Consider the following 16,644-nt stretch of genomic DNA (forward strand, 5'->3'; position numbering starts at 1 on the left):
GCTGAAACAAACTGAGGGCCATTGTCAGTGACCAGTTCGAGTGGATTTCCTTCTCTACTAAACACAGTGGCAAGAAAGTTCATAACAGTAATTGAGGTAATACCTGAGCTGAAGGCAATCTCAGGCCATCGGCTATAGTAGTCAATGAGAGTTATTGCAAAACGGCAGTCAGGAGGTGCAGCTTGAATAGGTCCCACGATATCCACAGCTACCTTTTCCCAGGCTGCAGACGGAGTAGTCACAGGTTGTAGCGGGGCAGCACGGGTGATAGCAGTTTTGTCATGCTGCAGGCAGGTAGAGCATGATTTAATGGCAGACTCAACCTGTGAATCTATGCCAGGCCACCAATACAAGTCTCGCAGTCTTTGTTTTGTGCGAACAATCCCTTGGTGTGTGTCATGAGCTAACTGAATGAGCTTTGATTGCAGAGCTTGTGGTACAATCACACGATGAGTGCCGCGAATTATGTAACTATCCTGCACAGCCAGTTCATTCTGGATACGAAAGTAAGGTGTGATGACAGGGTCTAGGTTTATTGCACTCCTAGGCCATCCTTTAGAAATGTAGAATCTCACCTTCTGTAGCACAGGGCATGCATCACAGGCTCTTGAGAGCTCTTCAGCAGTGACAGCTGCAAAGTCAGCTGACACAACAGCCACCATCTCCAGCTCAGGATCTTGATGTTCTTCTGTAATGGGAAGAGGCAGACGTGACAAGCAATCGGCTGTAACATTCTCTCGCCCTGGTTTGTATTCAATGTTGTAATTAAAACACAACAAGCGAGCAGACCATCGGGCTATTCTCATGCCTGCACGTCCAAGGCCTTTGGTTGAGAGTAAGGTAGTCAGAGGGCTGTGGTCCGTTCTTAAAGTAAAGTGACGACCCCACAAGTAAGTGCGCCACTTTTCAGTCGCCCAGACACACGCTAAGGCCTCTTTTTCAATTGTAGAGTACCTGCGTTCACACTCGGTCAGTGCTCTAGAAGCGAATGCAACTGTCTGTTCTGTATGGCCCTGGATCTGTGTCAGCACAGCACCAATGCCGTAATCTGATGCGTCGGTGGTGACGACTGTCGGCAAGGAAGGGTTGAACAAGGCAAGAGCAGGGCTTGTAGCTATTATGTCTTTAACACGGGAGAAGTTTTCCTGAGCCTCATCAGTCCAATGGAAACCAGTAGACTTACGAAGTAGAGCACGAAGAGGTTCAACAAGTGTGGCATAATTGGGAATGAACTTTGAATACCACGCAGTCAGGCCAAGAAAAGAACGTAGTGACTGAGCGTCATGAGGAGGGGGAGCTTGAACCACAGCTTGGACATGGTCAGGGTCGGGTTGTAGGCCAGAGGCAGAAATGAGATGCCCCAGAAAGGACAACTCAGACTTTCTGAAGTGGCATTTAGCGGTGTTCAGCTTCAACCCACTCTCTTGTAGGCAGTGAAGGACAGCTTTCAGTCTCGTGTCATGAAGTTCAGGCGTCTCAGCATATACTATGATGTCGTCTAGATAGCATTGCACACCTTTTTTATCTGTCAGAATCTGAGACATCATCCGTTGGAAGGCACTAGGTGCTGAGGCCAAGCCGTATGGGACCCTTGTAAAACGAAAAAGTCCGTCATGCGTTATAAACGCTGTAAGGTCTCTGCTGCTTGGGTGTAACTGGACTTGATGGTAGGCATTTTGCAAATCGATTGTGGAGAACATTGTTGCACCACGGAGCTCAGTAAAGACTTCTTCGATGTGTGGCAAAGGGTGACTGTCTATCACCACCGCTCTGTTTGGCTCACGTAAATCCACACAAAGACGAATGCCACCAGTCTTTTTCTTCACAACCACCAGAGGAGACACCCAGGCAGACGAGTCAACTCTCTCTATGACGCCTTCTGCTTCGAGTCTTTTCAACTCCTCTGAAACAGCATTACGAACAGCAAATGGCAGTCTGCAAAGTTTCTGCTGAACTGGGGGCACATCAGAACGCATTTTAACTTTGTGGGTAAATCCAGTAGCAATGCCTAAAGCCTCAGTGTTGTTAACAGCAGTTCGATCCTCTGCTGGTGAGGCAGGTGGTTCAATATGTCCATCTTGAATTTGAAGGCGCAGAGCAGTGAAAAGATCCATTCCGAGCAAAGATGTCCCATCACGGACAATGTAGAAGTCTGTTTGTGTGCTATGGTTGCAGTATGTAACAGTAAGGTTAAGGCATCCAAGGACAGGAATAGGTTTCTTCATGTAGGTCACTAGACGTACTGTAGGCTTTTTAAGGGGCATATGCAGGAACGTCTGGCGGTAAACATGCTCTGGAAGGATGGAAACTGCTGACCCTGTGTCTACAAGCAAATCTGTGTTAAGTAACTGTCCATCTTTTACATGAAGAGACACAGTACAGGTAAGGCGTTTTGTCTGTGACACAGTGGAAGTAGGAGTAATATTTAAGACCGTAAGATCTGGCACAGTAACTTCTTGCACATTGCATGTGGAAGCTGAACTGCGACACACTTTGGCAAAGTGTCCTATTTTTCCACAATGGTTGCATTTTGCATGTTTAGCAGGACATGTTGGGTTGTTGGCTAGATGTGAACTGGATCCACAACGGTAACAAGTCTTGCGTTGGGCAGTGTGAGTAGGGCCATTGTGTGTGCGTGTTGCATTTGATTTCGTTGTCGTTCTACGTTTATGTGTGGCAGCACCACCTCTTGATTGAACGAATTTGACTGTAGCCTCAGCTGCGGGAGCCATCGCTTTCGCTTCAGCCACTGCATTTTCAATTTGGGACGCAATTGTAATTGCTTTCTGCAGTGTGAGATCTGTTTCTAAAAGTAGACGTTCTCTAATACGTCCGGAGGACGTTTTTTCTATAATTTGATCCCTAATCATGTCATCAGCGAGAGCGCCAAAATCACAGTTCAGAAGCAAATCCCGTAATGCAGCAACGTATTGAATAGTAGATTCGCCGTGCATCTGCGCACGCTGACGAAATTTATTCCTCTCCACAACCACGTTCACTTTCGGAACAAAAAAGGCTTGTAAAGCATCACACGCAGACTTGTAAGTTGTACCGACATCCGGAAGTGTAAGAAAAATCCGCTGGCCTTCTGTGCCCAAACAATGAAGCAGCAGCGCACGTTTTCGCTTGTCTGGCATGTCGTTTGCAGTGAGCGCCAGGAGGTAATTCTCAAACATTTGTATCCAAGACTTATAGAAAATTGTCGGCTCACCAGGAGTGTCCAGGAAAGCTGGGGGTTGTGAAATTCCAAGAAAAGCCATTCCTCGTCGCCAATATGTTGTGTATGTAGTAGAAAACAAAGCAGTCACAGTCCAGGTTAACTATATTCTCTTTACTCAACTTCCTCACACACGGTTCTCTTCATCTCCTTCATACATACGTATTCTGTTGAATAACATGGGTGCATAGCGCCACTAACTGGGCAGGAGGTGTATTGCACTATACCACACATACGCCTTATATAAAGTATATTTAAATATGAATGCATTAATATTGAATGTTTTAATTGGAATGAAGTCGTGTGCTGTCGTGATCATCATGGTTTTTCTCATTGCATTGTGGGATTGAATTCTTCATGCGTGATACATTTGTCTGCCATTGTGCCAATGATGCTCTTTAAGCTCATAGATTTTGGAAGAGAGATGTTTTGTCTGGATCTTAATTCAGATTTAAATAGCATCAGGGCTGTCAGATGGTGTCTCAGTGGATCTTGATGTTATTTTGAGTGCTGCAATTGGGTTATTAGACTTTGGGTACTTTAGATACCACAGATATTTTGCATTTCTCCCAGACGAAAAATCTCTCTTAGATGAGGTGAAAAACAAACAGTTTGTCTTCATTTCTAGCACATTCTTTATTTAGATTCTCGGTATAACTGTGGAGGTAATTACTCGAAGGGTTTCGAGTGCACAAAATAAACCCTGCTGTTTTCCGTCTCGTACAGGTTATCAAACTCTAGTTAATGAGCATCGTTTTCAACGCTGAGATTAAAGCAAAACAATGATTTCTGAAGCTGTTGGCGTGGTTGGGTGTATGTTTTCTGAACTGTTGAAGGTAATTACTGAAGTTTAGTACCACAGGGACCTGACCGCTCACAACTCTTTTAGTCTGGAATTCAACAAGGCAGAGAGATTTGGTTTTGCAGAGTAATGGACAGTTTACATGGTACGCAGCAGAGTGTCTAGTTCAATTTCAATAGGAGACGTGCAGAAAGCGGCAAAACGGGGGCGGTTACAGAGGTGGAGCGGAAGCGGTCCGCACGTAGTGCACCCAAAATCCTGCCCCTTCCACGGACACGGCTGTTCACAGCAGGCACCGTTGAAGATAAACATTGGTTGTACTAAATGCTGCACAAAACGCTTCCACTACATGCGAAAAGCTGATTTCGACGCTTACTGTGTACTGTGTGAAACGCCCATAACAGTGAAAACTGATAGAAGTTTTCTTTTCATCCTTTGATGCTATTGACACTTGTACTGGCATATTTAATTAAAGATCCATCTGTGGATTCAAGCCAACAGTCACACTTTAGTTCCTGTTCAATGTTTCAAACATGGCCTGAATTGAAGCATGTAAAGCAATGTGAAAAACTTTTTTAAAAGTGAAATCCCTACTGAAAAATCCAGCATAAGCTGGTAGCTGGTTTTAGCTGGTTTAAGGTGGCAGTAGTTGGTTTCCAGCTGGTCTTCCAGCCTGACCAGCTTAAAAAGTGACCAAAGCACAGCTAGAACAGCTTGTTTCTCATGAGGACGTCTGTAAAAATATATTTGCATGCCTCCTCCGTGATAAAACTCATGCATTCAGATGAAGTCCTAAATTTGTGGTGGATGTGTGAGGTTTTAATTCGAAACACCTGGAAATGTGCTGCACGTTTGGTTAATTACACGATTATTCACATGACCCAGATACTTGATTATATGTATTTGGAATATTGTTGTGTGATTGAATACATATAAAAATTATTTAGCACTTGTTGCTGCTAATAGACATTTTAATGTTTTTGTGATTTTCTTCACTTTATTTATATTCAAAAACTTTGTTCACATGTTCTCATCATTTCAGTCATGAAGATGTCGATGTTAAAATGCACGCAAAGAAAGACGCTTCATTGGTGCAGAATAAACGTGAAGCGTGTGACCATACAATGCTTTTTTAAGTGGTCTAAAAGGAAATACAGAATGACTTTTGCATTATCCCCTTTTATAAACTCAGAGATGTGAGTGTGTTACGACCTTGATGTTCATCAAATATCAGTAGGTAATTTTGCTGGGAATTTTTCGCAGGTGGTCGGAGAAAAACCCTGAGATTCTGGATTCGTATGGCACTAAAATCTCTGACTACCCCCTGTAAATTATGAAAATACCTTACGTCCCCACGAGATGCAATTACTGTCTGAATAGGGCTTGAGTGAGATTTTTTTTAGAAACGGCCATTAGCATAACTATACTGTAGATATATACTGCAACTAAAAGCTTTATGGTTGAGATAAACATACTATTCTTGAAATGAATCGGTTTAATGTTTGCACAATGGTACTACATAATTTGTGCTACATAAATAAATGTGAATCTTTTTTTTTTTGCTATTTCAAGCATAATTTATTCAATATTCTTCTAAAAATTGCATTAAGCCTCTTATATATATTTGCAATTATTTATGCTTAAGGGTGTAAAAATGAGTCTTTAAGTTTGATTTAAAAACACAGAGCAATGGAGAGACCCTGATAGTAAAGGGCAAACTTTGGATTTAGGGGCAGCAACAACGAGAGCTCTGTCACCTTTGGATTTACAATGAGAACGAGGGACAGATAAAAGAAGCTGGTTACAAGTTCTTAATGACCTAGAGATTGTATATGGCTGGATAAGGCCACAGGTACCTTATACACAAAAAGATGAATCTTAAAATTAACTCTGAGCCAGTGCAATAAGGCAAGGACAGGAGTAATACAGTATGCTCCTTCTTTTATGTTCCTTTCAACAATCTGACTGTTGCATTTTGAACCATCTGAAGCAGAGATGCTTTGTGGAGATCCGACATACAGAGAGATACAATAGTACAGCCTTGAAGAGATTAATGCGTGGATGACACTTTCAAAATCTTTTCGAGAGAGAACATTTTTTACTTTAGCATCGGATCTGAGGTGGAAAAAGCTACTCTTTACAATCGTGTTAATGCTTGTCAAATTGTCGTAATGGAAAAAAATGGACCACTAGATTTTTTACATGGGGTTGTAAGTTATCACTAAAGGATCCTAACCTACTTGTGAGAGTAGTATTGAGTGTCCTAGCAGAAGCACCTCAGTTTTGTCGGTGTTTAGTTGAAAGAAATTGTTAGCCTTCCAAGTTCTCACTTCGTCAAAACACGAGAAAAGAGGTTGTAAAGAGAAGTCATTTTCGAGTTTGATAGGAGGTAAAGTTGTAGGTCATTAGCATAGCAATGCTAGTTAATACTATATTTCTGGAGAATGGAGCCTTGGGGAAGCATGTAGAGCAAAAACAATATAGGGCCAAGAATAGAACCCTGAGGAACACCATAAGGGACGGGCGCAGAAGGTGAGGTGAACCACCCAATATTTCCATAAAATGTCCTATTCTTTAAATAAGAGGTGAACCACTGTAATGCCGTGCCTACTTTGTGTTAGTTGATTTGAGAGTATGTCATGGTCAATAGTGACGAAGGCTGCACTCAAATCTAACAGTATCAGAAAGGCAGATGACCCTGAGTCAATGGACAACAAAAGATCATTCGTAACTTTAAGCAGGGCTGACTCTGTACTGTGAAGTGCTCTAAAACCAGAATGTTAAAAGCATCCAGGTAAGAAATAAACTGTGAAAGCACTGCTTTCTCTAAAACCTTATATAATTGGGAGTTTAGAAATTGGACGATAGTTAATAAGATGGAGAAATAACTGTTTATAATAGTTAAAAGTGCAGGGCTAATAGTGTCCAATACCTCTCTAAGCAAATGGCCAGGCAGTACATCGGATTGACAATATGTAAACTTCATCTTGGAAAGACCGAGATTTAGTCACTGGTTTAAAACTATTGAAATTGCTAGAAGGAGAGATCGGGTGAGAATCATGTCAGGAGGAGAGATCTGATATCTTGTACCTTCTGTACAAAGAAACCTAAAAATTCTATACAGGTCTCAAGCCTGTTTGCATTTATGGCAATCAAATTTGAAAAGTATTAAGATTTTGCATCACTGACAGACTTCTGATAGGTGGCTAGACAATCTTTTAAAATTTGCTGAGAAACCTGAAAGTGTCGTGACTTTGGTTTTTGTGACTGCTGTATTTTTGTTTCTCTGTTCATGTTTCTGTGTTGACTGTTTTCACACATGCGCGGCTCTGTCACGGGTGTCATTAGTGTCATTTCTTTCACCTGCGTCTCTCACCTGATATTCATTTGATGCCCAATCGGTTTAGTATTTAATCCCTGTGTGTGTGTTTGTTCCTTGCAAGTTCGTCTGTGTATGTTCTCGCCATTACTAGCTTTGCTAGTTTCCAGTCTTGTCTTGTGTCGATTTCTAGTTTGGATTTATTTATTTCATTTGTGCTATCTGCTGTCCAGGAATTATCGCTGGGATTCTGTTTATACCCTCGGCTCTCTGGACTGTTTCTCTGCTGCCTGTTTCGGACTATCTTCAACCTCAGTTGGATTTACAGACTGGTCTATTACTTAACTGCGGAGGCTCAACGCGGCATTGTCGCTGTCCACCGGAGAGGTCCTTCATTACTGGAGCTGTCCAGCTTCTCACATCTGTTTCTCTAACGCTCTCTCTCTCTCCCTCTGCCCGCCGCAGGATTTACCCCCTGTCCCAGTGGCTTCCATGACGCGGCGCTCACGGGAGCGGTCTACGCACCCTACCCCGTATCGGGGTCCCCATACTTCTTCCCACCGTTCGTTGTCTGGCCGGAGCCTGAACGTGTGTGGTTCATCGTTCCGGTGCCAGTGTGTGATCTCCACCCCCAGCCGTCTGCCTTGGTGTGGCTTTGAGCCCAGACGTGCTTTTGACATTTTCCTCTCATTATCATTTAAATAAAGTCTTCTGTTATCCGCACTGGGATCTTCTGTTTTCATTGTCTGACAGAAAGAAACATCCATTGGCTCTTGTGTCTACGTCACAGATTTGTTACATTGCCATCTTTTAGTTGATATATAGAAATTTGAAATGTGCACCTTGACAGAGAGAAGCCGGATTAAAGTTCTTGTGGATTAATAGTTTTAATACTTTTCTGTACTTACTTTACTCCAGAGAGGATCGCCACTGCAGCACATCATCATTTTAACTACTTTTGGTTCTGTTTTTGAAATTTCACAATACATAAGTTATTGTGGTTACACTTGTCTGTCTGTCTATTATGCTTTCAATGCATGATTTTAATAAACTGTTTTGGGTAGAACCGTATAAGCGCTTAAATGCTATATTGTAACTATTAAAAAAAATAGACATCCTAGACATTTCTGTCTGATACGTTGCATTATATAAAAAGAATACATTATGTGTTTTTAAACTTTTTGTATAAAAGGCTTTGGGTTTAGGGTAAGGTTTGGGTTAGGGTGGTAACATTATTGCTAAAATGGTTAAAGGGAAATTATAAAACAATCTTTATGGTATGAAAGATGTGTAAATGTTTTATGTTTTGTGTTTTTTAAACCTTCATATTAAACGTATTAACAGTGAGACCAGGCTGGTGTGTTCATTGAAGATCAAACTCGTGATCTAACGCAATGCTCTACCGGTTCAGCTCCAGGAACTTCTGTTCTCATGCAGACTACTGAAGTGTGTTTTACATCAGAACCGAGTAGTTTCCATAGTTACCATCACACCCGTTTCTTATTTCATCTAATGAATCCACCTGCTTCTACTTTCTAAATGTTTCCACAGTACTGCATTTTTAAAACCAAAGTCTGGTTATTTTTGGATTTGTGTCACTGGAGATGTTCAGAATAGATTTTTGCAGAGTATATAAAGCAGTCAACATTAATAAAAGTACCATACTTTTTGTCACATGACTTTCATTACATTATGTGTTTTGTACAGATTGTGGCATCTAATTATGTTCTCAGAAAATATTCAGCTATTTTGCATTTTTCATCCAATTTTACTATGTGAAGTGTTGTATCTTGGCAGCGGAACAAATCATAATTGAAGAAGAAAGATCAAGTGAAGAGCAGTCAAATCAAATCAAAGTTTATTTATAGAGCACTTTTTTAAAACAGCAGGTGTTCACCAAAGTCTTGTACATACAATATCAAATAAACAGTAGAACTAAAAAGCATAAAAATAATACAATAAAATAAAAAGACAATAAAATAAAAACACAATAAAATATGCAATATAAACAGGTAACTCTCATACTGCGTTCAGAAAAAATGTGATTGACAGTATGACCTGGATCTGGTCTGCATCTGTGAACATCATCATGGTAGACCTCCGAACAAGATTTATCAGTCCGTACTGAATTACTGATGCAGATTGGGAAAGATATGTTGAATAATGGGTTAAAAGTAAACACACGAGGAAAAGCTGAATGTACAGTACCGGTGTAAACAACATAAACAGAAGTTTCGGAAATAAAAGAATGAGAAATAGAAGGTATAATAGCTCTCTCTGCTGGCTAGAAAAACACACAAAGGATGTTAGAGCAGCTTTTTCTCTAAACTGACTTTATTTTTTTGCATTTACTTTAAGTGATTTTAATGCATGTACTGTATAAAGTCAGATCACCTTAAGTTTGGTGTCCTAAGGTTCATTATGTGAACGTTTTACTTGCATCTCACAATAGGAAAGTGGCATTTACATTTTAATGCTCACATAACATCATCTCATGTTAATCTTGAGTACTTATAGAATAGTATTACATCCTTCATATCTCTAAAGAGTATTTAGTTTTATTAGATTTATATAAAGACAGATCAGATCTAGCGATTGTTTCTGGAAAAACACGACCCCCTCGAGGAGTACCACGGGAGGAGTGAGTCACGAGCAAGCAACACACACAAACCCACTCTCTTTGGATAACTTATAATTCACTACACACTAATCACGGATAAGTTAAGTTTACTTAAAAAATGAAGGTAGCTCGTTGCCCTAAAAAAATTAAGTAATGATTGCTTAAAAACTGTTTAAAAGTGAAGTTTACTTATACATATCAGTTGTTCTAACAACAATTTTAAGTTGAATAGACTTAATGTTTAAATTTCTTCCAATATTACTGCACTCTTAACCCGGATTAGTTGACTTTACTAGAAATTTGTGAGGAAACCCATTGCATATAACTTTAGATTTTATCACTTCATATGACTTTTGATGTTATAAATGATATTATAACACAAAATTAATGACTGACTTTAAGTCAGCCATTAAATAAACTTGATTCTCGACAGAAACACACACAAAAACTGTGTTTTTGACATACATTGTCAGTACTGTGGAAAAAAATACAATAAAATGTTCTGAACATGTACGGAAACACTGATCACCTGAACGGTGACTTCACAAAATTATAATTTACAACAAAACAACATCAATAATATAAGAGCTTGGATATGACATTTTATTAACCAATATTTGAGTAGTGAAAGTTCTTATCAGTTTTTATTCTGTGAAAAAGCAGAAAATAATCAAAATATTCAGGCGCAAAGGATTATGGGTATTCCTCAAAACATGAACTAATAATTTTAAGTTCATTAAACTTAGTTTAATGGATTTTGTAAGCTCAAAAGTTAAACTAAGTAAACTTTTTAAGCTTTGGCTTCAAAACAGAAAATATGAAATGATACTTGATTGTTTAAGTAATGACAATATCTGGTTTAACAGTGCATGTTTGTGTCGTTTACATTATATGCACTTGTGTGCTGATTGCCAACATAACACAGAAGCAGTTTTAATTACCGCCTGTGACTTATGACTGGTTGGGACATTTCGATGAAATCCAGTTTTAAACAAACACGCATGCACAACTCCGCTGCTACCCCGGATAAACAAACTATATCCATTGTTTCCATAAGACTGCTTATTTGGAAAGCTGAACAAGCCTTTCTTCTCTTACATCCAAAAACACACTTCTTCTTCTTCTTTCATGGCATTGTTGATTCTTGATATAAAACAAAGCTGTGGTTTGCAGTGATGCCTGTGACTTCTACTCGAAGGATCAATGCTAATGAACGTCCTCATTCTCACTCTGATTGACGTATGGGTGTGTTTTTTGTGGGGAAGTGCCCATATAAGGAATATGGGGTCACTGATGTGTAACAAGTACCCATGTTCGAAAAAAAAAACTTTACAAAACTTGTAGGAAAGTTGAGGTGTGAGTTTGGCACAGAAATACTCTGTCACACACTCCACTGCTTTTTTGACACTTTACATTTGTTTTGCATGAGCATCACAACTCTTAAACTGTGTTATAACTCAGAATGCATGAATTAGCATTAACCCCCTAAACACTGTATTTTTATAAAACTTCTTCGGTTTTCATGTTCTGCCCTATAAATGTGTGCTTATAATATCTGTAAAATAAATGCAACTTGATTTGATTTGTTATCTCTGACATTCAGACATTTGTAAGTGTGGCGTATATGTCCAAATACGCTGTAGGGCCACTTAAACTGTCAAAGACAAATTGATTGATAGTTGTGGATGATTTATAGCCCGCTGTCATATCAGATTTGTGGCGGTGCGAACACAGTCTGGTCACTGTCCTGCCTAATTCATGACATTTGTCAGATTATATGCATAAGATGTTTCATACAATTTCAGAACACGTTTCAATGTCACAGTAAATGTATTTTATGTAAGACGTCTGCAGTCTGAGCGTAAGAAAATAGCATTACTGTGCACACTTGAATTCATACGGGCTGCCTGTTCCTCACTAATGTAGTTTGAGTTTAGATTAGCTGAATGCTCGACTTCACCTCGTTCATCATAATACACAACAGATCTGTTGTGAGGCGCCTATCTGGACAGCATTAAGGAAACATAGATGGGACGGCACTAACAACATTTCTTGTAAATTGATATTTTGTTTTGGCCAATATTGAAAGCATCATTGCATCCTCCATAGTGAACACAATCCCAGAATGCACTACAGCAAGCTCTTGACAAAACATCCATGCTTGGCAGAAAAAGTCATAGAAATATTGATTAAAAATGTATTTCATGGAAATTTCATAGAGAAAAGTATTGATGATAATAAATGTTACCCAATATCTGTGTTAGCAAAGTATATGTATGATTATTAGAGTTTTGTGTTAAAGTTAAGCAGCATGTAAATATAAAACGATTGTAATGAATAACAGCTCAAATCCCTTTGATTTATAACGTGACTTAACTGATGTCTGTTTGTATTCTCTCATTGAATTATATACTGTAAACAGATCAAGTGAATCATTTTCACAAAATCTTTTTTATAAAGACCTGCTGTTAATACCCACAATGATGAGTCTGAATACAATATAAAAAAAATAAAAATAAACTGGCATTAATTCTGAGAGTCTAACACAAAATAAGATAAAAGCTCACTTCTAAAACTATCACTCTAAATGATATTTAATATTTATGTGGTTGGTTTTCATAATTCATAATTTCATAATTTGACTGCTTATGCTATTGTGTATTATGTTATGCTATCTGTCGTTTTTCTGTGCTTTTACTGCTTTTATTAATGTAAAGCTGCTTTGAAACAATTGAGTATTGTGAAAAGCGCTATATAAATAAAATTGAATTGAATTGAATTGAATTCATTTTGAATGAGAGAGGATTTTTCCTCTTATTTCACAGCATGGAGCTGTTTATTTATGCGAGTCTTGAAGTCTGTGAGCACACTGTGTGCATGAGGATTCAATTTAATGTGTCTTCAGATAACACAGACTGTGTGTGAACATACAGATACATAAAGACACATACAGATACACATATATAAAGACATACAGGTATGCACAACGACAGTGTTGAGATTATACAAAGCACATATATATATAGACATATATAGGCATATAAAGACACACGTACTGTATAATGGCACAGATTGTTCTTGCAGCATTTGTTTCTTTCTTTATCACAAAATTTCTCAGAAAAGTGATTTAATTTTCATGTTATTTATTTGCAAATAGCATTTGCTTTTTATTTCATGTTTTCATATTTTTTATATTTAATATTTAAAGGTGTGGCTTTAATTTGTAAATATGTTTTGGAGCCATTATAGATTTAGATATTATCATTTAAGTAAATGCTTTTTTTATGTTTATTTGATGACTACACACATGTAATTATTTTAATTTAACACTGTACTCGGATGCTGATGGGATGACTTGTGTGCAGCACTGTCGCCCTCTGCAGGATTAATGGAGCAATGCTTCATACAAATCACCATAGCAACCAGTAAAAGCCAATTGTCTGCAATCAATGACCCCAGTGATCATAGGTCTATATTTAGATTCACTATTCAGAGTTTATTCATAGGGACAATTTTATAAAGGACAATTCCTTTCACACACGCACACTTTAAATGGACATCGTAAAGGATATTGAAGAAAAAAATGAGTTTTCTCTTGACAGGGTATTATTTATGATGCACTTTTACATTAATATACAGTACAGTTGTGTTCCTTTTTGTTGTTTTTGTCTCCTTGTTAATTTTTATTAACAACAGAAATATGCAGAGATTCAGATTGTATAAAAACCTGATGAATGGAAATCATTCTTTCAAAGCATCTTACTGAGAACCTCAGGTTTTATTCAAACATTACAAATGCTAATTCAGACAATTTCAACCGAATCTGGCAAATGAAGCATGTTTTATTAAATCATTTTCTTCATCCTGCACAATACTTGTGTTTACTCATTATTTATTCTCTTCTGGTCCCCTGAGAGGATAAATGGGTGATAATTTATCATACTGAAAACCTCTGACAGCATCTTCACACTTACTGTTAGATTAAAAAGAATAACCACTTAAATTACAGACAGAGTTTAATACATTACATATAATTCAGATGAATAAAGACATAATCCACAGACATAAACAACTTAATACAAGAGTAAATGTAAAACCAGTGCCATTCAACATTCAACTAAAATGTGTACATTGTTACTATAGTAAATGTAAAAGTCTTTATATGAACAGTAGATGGCAGTGTTTAAATCTGTCTTTATACATCAATATACAACTGAAATCACTACAACAAAAACCTCACAATCCTCAATTTCACTTAATAATCACTATCACAACATCACAGGATTTAATGGAGTTTTATCATTTCACACCCTTTATGAATGTAAGTTGTAAAACAGATTTGTCATTCATGTCATCTGATTTAAAAAGCTCTTGTTTTCATCTTAAACTATGTGACCCTGTGTTTGAAATCCAGGTTTACGTCTCATAATCTAATGATGAGATTAATAATAATAATACGTTTATAAGTTATGAGCATCAGAGTTTAATTTGACACTTTGACATGGCCTTACATGATTCCAGTTAATTGACATGATGATCTTAATCAGTTAATATTAAGGATATCAAGGTTATGAATTTTCTTTACATTATGTAGGATGATTTTAGGTAGAAAACTGCATCATGTTGGGCAATAAGAGTGTAAATGTTTAAACTTTTAGATTTAATACTGTTAACCAGTGTTGGGTAAGTTACTTAAATGACTCTCTCTGAAAAGTATTTAATTACTTATTTCTAATTACTTTCTAAATCCTATTTAGTAAATGATACAAAGATAGGCTGGAATAAATCATATAAAAGTTCATTAATTATTCTGGTCACACTTTATAAGGTCCAAATCTCACTATTAACTAACTATTTACTACTTTTGCCTTAATATAGTCCTTATTACTGCTTATGAATACTTAAAGTAATAGCCTAGTTGTTAAGATGAAGCATTGGTAGGAATTGGGATTAAGGAGGTAAAATAAAGTTTTACAGAATCAGGCATTAATGTGTGCTTTTTAAGTATTAATAAACAGCCATTATCTTAGTAATATTAATGCTAATAACCAACTAGTTAATAGTGAGAATTATAAACTACATTAGAGTGTTACCATTATTCTTATTAAGTATTTAAAGTGAGAATAAAAACATGCATTTTAACCTTCGACTTTAAGGGGCTGTCATGACACAGGTGGAGTGACAGGACGCAAACGCAGAGTTCAAAATATAAATAACATTTAATGATAAAACTGGAAATAATAACACGAGGAGTAACAGGTAACCAAACACAGGAACATCCAAAACAGGGAACAGACATGGTTGCAATGACAATATAGAACAGACACAAAACATGACACGGATCACCGTGACATAACCCCTCCCTCTACGAGTGGCTACCAGACACTCACATAAACACAAAACAAAAACAAAGTCTGGTAGCGAGAGTCCAAGGGAGGGGTGGAGGGCTTGAGGACCCTGGCGAAGCCGGCAGCTGCCGGGATGAGACCAACATGACGGTTGGCCGGACTGCGCCAGGAGAACCAGAGCGATCGCTCCGAGAACCGAACGACGAATTACCCCCCTCCTGGGAATCGTCGACGATCAGATGCCCCCGGAAATCATCTCCCATCCCCTCGCGGAAACGGAGACCCTCGCTCGGTAGCCACCCCGGGGAAATGATCGGGCGTGGTCCGTTCCGGATCCCCCTGCGAGCAGGATGGTGGTCCTCCGAGGGACCGTCGACGACGACTCAACCGTTGGGGGGCCGCCTGGGCCGATCCTCCTCCCGCAGGCCCGCAGGAGCGAGCGATCGACCACGGTGGTCCCCAAGAGACATCGGGGCTGATGGGGAACGAACCCCGATGTCACTACTCCCCCTCGACGAAACTCCTGGGGGAGCCGCCCTCTGTGAACCTGCTGCGTCCAATATGGCCGGATCATTCTGTCATGACACAAGTGGAGTGACAGGACGCAAACGCAGAGTTCAAAATATAAATAACATTTAATGATAAAACTGGAAATAATAACACGAGGAGTAACAGGTAACCAAACACAGGAACATCCAAAACAGGGAACAGACATGGTTGCAATGACAATATAGAACAGACACAAAACATGACACGGATCACCGTGACAGGGGCAGTTTACCGGACAGGAATTATTAGACTAGTCCTAGACTAAAAATTTTTTTAGAGCTATGTCCAACATCTTGCACTGACATATCTTTAAATACATCAGTCAGTGCCCTTTGTTTTGCCTCAAAATTCACACAGGTAAAGTTTTCAGTAAGGCATGTTTGTTAAAACTAGTTGTATTTCCTAATTAAACTAAGGCCTAGTCCTAGTTTAAGATAATCCGTGTCCTGAAAACCGCCCCTAAATGTTGATGTTAAATCCACTATTGAATTATATAGTTGACTATAGAGTCCATACGCAACTTGAATTACATCAGAAGTAAGTGTAATGAAAATACTGAAAAAAATAAGATGAATCCTCTAATTCAATTAGAGTAACTAATTACTAGCAACTTGATACACCCAACACTGCTGTTAACACACTGATGATAATTAAGTAAAACTCAGCATCATTTAAAAAAAGTTAATCAGTGGAAAAGGTGGAGTGGGTCATTACAATTCTGTTAATTATATTTCTTTATTAGTTGTAGGCTTTGTTTTCATTGTTTAAAAAAAAAATATTTTAACATTA

This window comes from Misgurnus anguillicaudatus, chromosome 18 (assembly GCF_027580225.2).
Source record: "Misgurnus anguillicaudatus chromosome 18, ASM2758022v2, whole genome shotgun sequence".
Taxonomy (NCBI): Eukaryota; Metazoa; Chordata; class Actinopteri; order Cypriniformes; family Cobitidae; genus Misgurnus; species Misgurnus anguillicaudatus.